The sequence below is a fragment of the Blennius ocellaris genome (genome assembly GCF_963422515.1).
Source record: "Blennius ocellaris genome assembly, chromosome: 3".
Taxonomy (NCBI): Eukaryota; Metazoa; Chordata; class Actinopteri; order Blenniiformes; family Blenniidae; genus Blennius; species Blennius ocellaris.
Genome location: NC_137652.1, coordinates 5,144,108 through 5,152,294, shown reverse-complemented (window position 1 = coordinate 5,152,294; position 8,187 = coordinate 5,144,108).

The following is an 8,187-nucleotide window of genomic DNA, read 5'->3' as shown; positions in this document are numbered from 1 at the left end:
GTTTTCCTCTGTTGTTTTGGGGTTTACAGTCAGTTCAGGTTTTACGTTGAATTAGAAGCCTTGTATTTCGCCAGACAATGTCTTGACTATTTGTACTTCATTCACTTATAAGAACATGTTTTATTGTCATGGTTTCCTTTTCGTATGATTTATTTCCAGTGATTAAAACTCATGAAGAAGAATGCATGCTGATCAATGCCCTGTGTTGAACCCCCTGGCATTGGATTAGCATTTCTAGAAAAGCAGTGTGATTAGCTGCATCTGTCATAGTTTATTCCTTTAAACCGAGACCTTTGCATGGATAGAATTTTTTTTCCCCTTGGAAGTCATGCAATTTAAAAATCAACTTAACTGAGCAGTTGTTTTAATATGACTCTATATGTGAGTTCTAAATGGATTCAGACTATGAATTATTCAAATTCCTGGACTTAGCCTGTGCCAAATAACTTAACTCCACTTCATAAAATAGTAAAATTGTGTACCTAAGTAATAAGGAGATTTTCTCATTTATGCATATTCAGCACACCTGCTTTTTTTTTTTTTTTTTTTTAATGGTTGAGTCTATGTTTTTGTAATGAAAATTAGGGACGATTATTCTCACGCAGACAGGTCTCGCTTGAACTTGAAAACTTTCTAAATCCTTATTCGCAATTAATTATTTAATTATTGACTGACCTTTAAGAGCTCGGGATAATTGCTGATGTGGCCAAGTGAAAAAGACACAGCAGTGCATCACTCCCAACTAATTGATTTGGCCGCTGCACTCGTGAACTTTTCAGTGTGATCAGCACTGTGACAGGAAGTAATCAGCCATCAATTTCTGAGATGAGTGGCTTTCAAAGGCGCCCATAAATTTGAATGGTTGATGGCGGCGCGGAGGCAGACGGATGAGAAGCGGACCCCGGAGCTCTCCCGAGAGCCGAGCGCCGCACACTGCCCCTCTCCGGCTGGAAGCGGAGCCGACAGTGGGAGAGCTCATTCCAGGTCACCCACTCTCTGTGGGCGAGAGAGGGTGGAGAGTGCAAGAGGGGGAGGGAGACAAAGTGAAAAAGACAGACAAGAGAGCGATAGAGAGAGGGTGAGAAAATATCTATAACTCAGTAAATGCCAGATCTCGCATCGTTCTGTTCCAGATAGAGGGCCTTGAATAAATTTCACTTTATTTTGTTGCCATTTATTGACGGAGTGATTCATTTCCTGAGTCTATATAAAGCCGTGTACTGTAGCTACAATGCGGTGCGTTCGCTGTGGCAGTGCCTCGTCTGAGAGGGAAAATGATGAGCAGTCATTGTATAAAAGAGAAGTTGGTCTTGTGGGCTTGCCTCTCCTCTGAGCTCATCGTGCCGCCGTGAGGCTGAACGCAGCCCACCTACTTTCTTTACCAACCAGCTCACTTCCAGTTGCATGGAAGTTTACCGGTGAATCATCCCTTTGTGTTTTTCCGACAATCAAAGTCCTGACGAGTGTCACTTAATCTCCCGTTTCTCTTGGCGCGAAGTCAACAGTGCATTTTTTTTTTAGAAACGGGGCAACTCTCTTCTGATGCTGGGATTTGGGGGTCAGCTGTGTACCTCGCCCTGCGTTGCTGATTGGCTCATTTTTTGTTTTATGTTTTTCACATGTACCAATGTGAAAGGAGACAACGCTGAGAAAAAAAAAAGTGTCATCTCGCACAGTTAAACAGTGAATGGGCTTCACTTATATAGCAACATACTGTATTAATGCTTCAGCAGTCTCAATGCATTTTACATGATCAGTCACATTCACCCACTCACGCACACTCACCCACCCATGGCGTCAGCAGCCAGGCATAGGCACCAGTACACCAGTGGTGTCTTTGACACATATACAGTGTAGGATGGGGGATCAAACTGCCAATCTTGATATTGGAAGAAGAGCCGCTCCACACAATCGGAGCCACAGCTGCCCCAGTAGATTGATTTTTCATGTCTACAAATTACAGCAAGCAAATTTACAGATGGATACCCAATACTCTCTCCAAAGGCATTCTGGGCAAATACATTCCAGTAGTTGTGGTGAGCCAGTGCATATTCTACTGGCAGAATGGTCGGCCATGTGAAGGAGCTGCCTCAACCTGTTAGAATCAACAATCCTTAAAAACGCAGTCTGTCTCCATCAGCGGATCCCGAGGCATCGCCAGGCTAACTGAGCGCTATGACTCCTCCATCTGGGTCAGGTTCTCTCCTCATACCCTTAAATGAGAATCAGAAAAGCTGAACCGTTACACCCCTATTGGCTCCAAAAGTGTTTGTAATATCGCCAATCTTACTTGCAGGTGACTTCCATCAACTCAGTGTGGATCAGCAGGGGTGAGAAAGAAAAAAAAAGTGTGCAGACAACTATTCGACAGGAGGTGTCTATCACTGATCTACCTGCATCAATGGGGACTATTAATAATGAAATTAAGGCTGGATGAATGTTTCATGTCGCTCCTTTCATCTCAGCATGCTGGGATGAAAGGAGCTACACATTTACTCACTGTCACACTCAGAGTCACTGTTGATGTTATTAGTAACACCTGTCCCGATGAGACAAGTGGAAATATCTGTTACGAAAAAGGATCATTGATCAAGAGAGGAGATGATTTCGTGGCGGCAGAGCGCGTGAAGGTGGCGCCTAAATCTGTGCGGAAAAGGCCATGAAATCCACAATACTAAGTCCAAAAAGCCAGTTGCAGGGTGATAGTAAAAAATATAACCAAATGTGTGCCATTAGGTCTTGTTGTCATGGAAACAATGCATTTTTTACTAGAAAGATTTTTAAGCAAACTTGACAGTTACAGGCTTTTATGGAGGGGGTGGGGGGGGGGGGGGGGATGGGGGGGTGGGGGGGGGTTCAGTTAGTGATGCAGCTAATTAGCAGGGTGTGCTTTAAAAGATTTCCATATTAGTTGCATCAGCAAGCAGCGTGTGTGTGTGTGTGTGTGTGTGTGTGTGTGTGTGTGTGAGACAGAGAGATCAGAGCAGTGAAGGCAGGGGAACGGGGGGGGGGGTCTTTTGACACATGGGTAATTTTTCACAGTGGTAATGTTTCATTAGTGGAGCGGGAGAGAGTCCTAAAAGTGGAGTAATTTTGTGCCTCGGCATGGTCTGATGTCATGCCTTGTCCAGGAAAAAGAAGCAAGGCATCCCATTAACTGAAGTGAGCTAAAATAAAACCAAACATTTTCACATTAAAAAGTAACAAAAGTCAACTTCAAAGCCTTCGTGATCATTTTCTTCTCGGAGCCCAGCGATTCACCCAGAAGCTGTCCTCTGTAATCCAGAGCAGATGCATTCTCAGAGGGAGCGCCGGGTGTTTGTGTGTCCAAACCAAAAAGAATTAGTTGGCATCACTGACAAATACCCAAAGCTTCTTCTCCATGTCTCCCGGCGACCACCACAATACCGCGGCGGAACATCATTTCCAGACTTTAAATGTAAACAAGCAAATGGTCCCTCAACTCAAATATTCTTTAGTTTATTAATTAACGTGACTCAACCTCGTATCTCTCACTTTCCCACCAAATCATCCAACATGAACTGTCCCTCTAATATAATTTGATCCTCTCAGTGAAAACCTGAGCTTTGCCGCCTCCAGGCCAGCCTTTTGGTCAGTGCCAACTTTTTTTTTTTTTTTTAAGTCTCACTATGGTCCTACTGACCTTTTCCTTCAACCGAGCTGGGACCCCCTCAGTCCCAAATCATTCTTGACACTTTGTGAACAGTATCTGTCATCTAAGACATGAATTAAAAGACAAAATGTACAATATGCATGTTATAGTTTCCAGGGGAGTTGTTTAACATCCGGTTCCTCATGATTAGATATCAGCGTTTGGGGCAACTTGTCTCATTCAGGTGTGCAGAGTTTGCATTTTCCTCTCTGAGCGTGTCTCCGTTTTTCTCTGAGAATTCCTACTTTAACAAAACAGACATGTGATTTTAAAGATCGTACGCTGCACGCTGCCTCAAAGTGACGAGCCTCACCAATTAAGATTTACTTCGGTGTTTAACTCTAAGGTTGTTTTAATAGCAAATTGACGTGTTTCTGCATTTGTATTTGAGCACTGCAATGACATTTTCTTTACTTTGATTTATGCTTCTGTGCCTATTAAAATTAATGCAATTAGATTAGATTATATTTTAGGCACAAGTCTCCCGAAACACCATGAGGAGGAGGACAGAAACGTTTACGGATCCTTGTCGCTGCAGACACATCAAATTTTACGCAAAACACTGTGTCACACAGTCTCTACATGCAGTTTTTAGTAATTTTGCTACCATGAGAAGCCCATACTTGACCATTTTAATTTGAAAGTCCCATTTTAGGATCAATTCAAGTGACATATGAATGACCTTTTAAAAAGTCAAAGCTCTAAGATTGGAAGAAGGTACAATTATTCCTGGAGGATTGAAAGGGAAACAAATAATAAAATGCCCTCCCAAAAAAACAACAACAAAAAAGAAAAACATGAAATGCATCTTTATCTGATGAAGATGAGTGTCTCTGTATGGAAACATTCACGACCAGCAAATCCAAGAGGGACTTGAAAACAATTTAAGTTGGTGTGAAATGATTCCCGAGCGGGACTCATTTATTGGCCACATTCCACGATTGATTAAAGTTTGATGATTCGTCTGCTTTACTGTCGCTACACTTAATGAGATATCGAGGCTGAAGAATTGGCTCTTATTTGTTACGAAGGGCCAATGTTACATTTCGTCCGCTGTTGAGGCAACATGTGACCAATTCACAGTCCCTTTTTGAATTTCCACACATCCGAGTAATTGAAATAAGATGAAACGAAGATGACATGATGCAAAAGTGCAGATATAACTTATCCAACTTGTGTCGTCAGTAGAAATACATTTCATAGGCTCCAATTTTAATTCTTGCAGAAATGAGAACACTTGAAGCATACCAACCACGGTTCCTGGAAGTGATGGTGTGGCTAATCTATCAAAGCCTGTTTGGACTTTAGTGGAGAGACTGAATGATTTGAATTAGTTTACATCCACAGCAAAAGTCAGTGCTGAGTTCAATAAAATGTTTTAAAACGACCTCTGTGCAGGTTTGCTGAGAACTGATGCTGCTTTGAAAGCAGAGGGTGCTCAGACCAAAGGAGGATTCATCCCCGGACTTTTCACTTTGCACCGTGCGTTAAGTGATTAGAAACCACAAACTATTAACACATCTTTTCTGAAAGCACTCTTGCAGATCCCGTCCAAAACTTTTACATAATTGTAGAAAACTGTCTGAGACTTTTCATCTTTCTTTCATTTGCTGCGCTTGGTTCCATGTAATGATAATTCTGACATATAAAGCCTGTGGATGGTGGGACAGCAGGCGTCACTCTGTCGGCCTGAACGAGTGGCTGGCATCCGGGGCAGTCGGCGAGGCCACTTGTTTATGAATGGGGGGCTCTGAGTTGCAGCACCGTTTGCAAAACACAAGCCATGTGTATCTGGGTTGGTGCCTCCGCCATAACAAAAGTGGTGACACTGAAAAAGTCAGTTACCATGGATACAAATATTGCCCACATCATTTTTTTTCTTCTTCTTCTTCTTCTTCTTCTTCTTCTTCTTCTTCTTCTTCTTCTTCCTTTTTTTTTGGGCCTTGTGCAATCATTTTCTCTCCCCTGTAATTTATTGATTTATTCCTATTAATCTATTTATCAGTATGTTAGGGTGCCTGCCTGCTGATTTCGTAGTTGGAAGCACTTTAATTGGACTTCTGTTCCTTTCTTATGATTCATTTCAGGAATATTAAAGTACTATGGGCTTCCACTGATCGCCAAAGAACATTAGAGGAATGAGCTTATGTCGTGAATAATTATACAGAGTAATAACAAAATAGTTAGCACTCTGTCGACACACGACGCAGTGATAATAGGTCTCGCTTGTTTTGCAAATATTTTATAATCACGCTCTGCTACGAGCTGCCTTGTGAAATTTATAGCGGAGAGTGAAAATGAAGAGGTGAAGCCAGCTCATTAGGGCGTCTGGATGTCGAGAGCCAGATCTGAACCTGAGCTAAGTGTCTGCATGTTGTGTCCAGCGTTGTCTCTGCAGCTTCGACATGCCCGGGTAACTTCTCTTCAATGGGCTGTTGGTCCATGAAAGATGCATGACGACTGAGACCAGCAGTTATAAATCAATTATAAAATTGGGGACGCATGTTCAGACAGTTCCAGCGCCACTCACTCCTCTTCTGTCTAAAAACCTACAATACAGACAAGGCAGTGCTGACTCACCATGCTGCCCAAGTGTTTGTGCTACTGTGCTCCAGATGAATGCATACTAAATGAGAGAGAGAGAGAGAGAGAGAGAGAGAGAGAGAGAGAGAGAGAGAGAGAGAGAGAGAGAGAGAGAGAGAGAGAGAGAGAGAGAGAGAGAGAGAGAGATCCTCAGCTCTCTGCACAGAACCCTGACAAAAAGGTTGTGTCCCAGAAATTACTATAGGGAGGTCTGCAGGCATGCATATCCTTTTTTTTTTTTTTAATAAAAAGGACAACTTTTAAATGCTTACTTATGGTAGCCTTGGAAAATCTATGATTGCATTTCCTTGGCAACAGCTTAAGGTTTAAATATAGAATGAAATAAGCTTAGTCCTGCTCCATTGAGGCTAATTTCTGGAGAGGAGACTAAGAATGAAAGTTATTCTTAATGGCATCACAAAACATCTCTCCACTTCCCCCCAGAGTAGTGTCCTGTGTCTGGCCTGTCCCAACAGGATGCCTCTAATGGGTAAATAGCAGGGGGGGGGGGGGGGGGGGGGGACTGTGGTGGGCAAGATGGGAACAAAGCAGGTTTATTATATTTGGAACCCCATGATTTCTTTTTCTCCTCAAAAGAAAAGTAGACCATTATCCACTCTTCCTGTGGTCTTTCTCCTGTTTCTTTTATGTCCACGTTATGCAATCATGTCTTTCTTTTATTCCAAGCCTGGGAGGCTCGGGCTCAGACGGAGGAGGATAGCTTTTCAACAGGTGGAGTATTTTATTTTATTTTTTTTTAATTATTATTCCTGGGATGGAGAAGAAAGTGGTGGTGGAGGCAGAAGGACAGGGCAGCGGAGTGTTTCTTAATAATAAGCCCTCTGATCTGATTACACCACAGTGTTTGTTGCCTCAGAGGTTAAGTCAGCTGATGACAGCCAGTCCTAGCAGAGCCCCGGCCTGCTAACATGACCCCATGCTGTATCTACACCATCTGTCTGCAATGGGACTCCAAGGCAACACTCAGAGGGAGACCAGGGAGAGGGAGGGAGGGAGGGTGGATGGGGGGGGGGGGGGGGGGGGGGGGTTGTCAGCGTTCCCTAAGGACCCCATGTGCTGCAGTTTTGATCTGCTAATTATGTTTAATTGGAGCCGTGTAATTCACGAGAGTTGCTTCAATTCCCCCTTATCTTACTTGTAGCTTTTAACAAACTCCGGAGCTGACGAGTTAACGTGACACATCAGCAATAAACGTTTCAGTGCAGTCTTAGGTTTTTTTTTTTCCCACGGGATTTGCGTTTTAATTTTGAGGAAGAGTCGGGTATCTGCAGGGGGACCGCTAGATTGGGTTACAACAGTTGAGCGGATATTGAAATGTTTTATCTGTGCGCAGTTGAGGAGGAGCGGAGGCGCGAGGCGGCGACTTTGACGCCGAGACCGTCGTCACAGCGCGCGCAAACACTCACGCACGCACAACACTCGCGGATGCTCACTCGCACGCACGCACTCACGCGCGCACGCACAAACGCGCAACAGTGACAAAGACGCGCCCGCCCGCCTGCCTGCCTGCCTGCCTGAGCAAACACGCGCGCGCGCGTCTCCGTTTGGCGATGTGGCACCAGGTGATGCCACAAGACGACGGGTGATGCTGTGCGCCTTTCTTGTTTTGTGGAGAGTGGGGGAGACGACAGCGCCAGGACAGGCGACAGTCAGGGAGACAGCAGAGCCGACAAGGACAGACAAGGAAGCGACGCGTCAGTTTTAACGAGCTGTGAAGTTGGAGTCGCTTTCTTTTCTTTTTCTTTTTTTTTTGGAGAGGAGGGTAGACATGGCGAAATTCACCTAGCGCGCGCGTCCTCTTAACGCGCCACGCATCTTTCTGCTATTTTATTATGGGATTATGAAGTCACTCAAGTCTACACCCCCCAGAGACCCCCCATCATCCTCCTCCTCCTCCTCCTCCTCCTCCT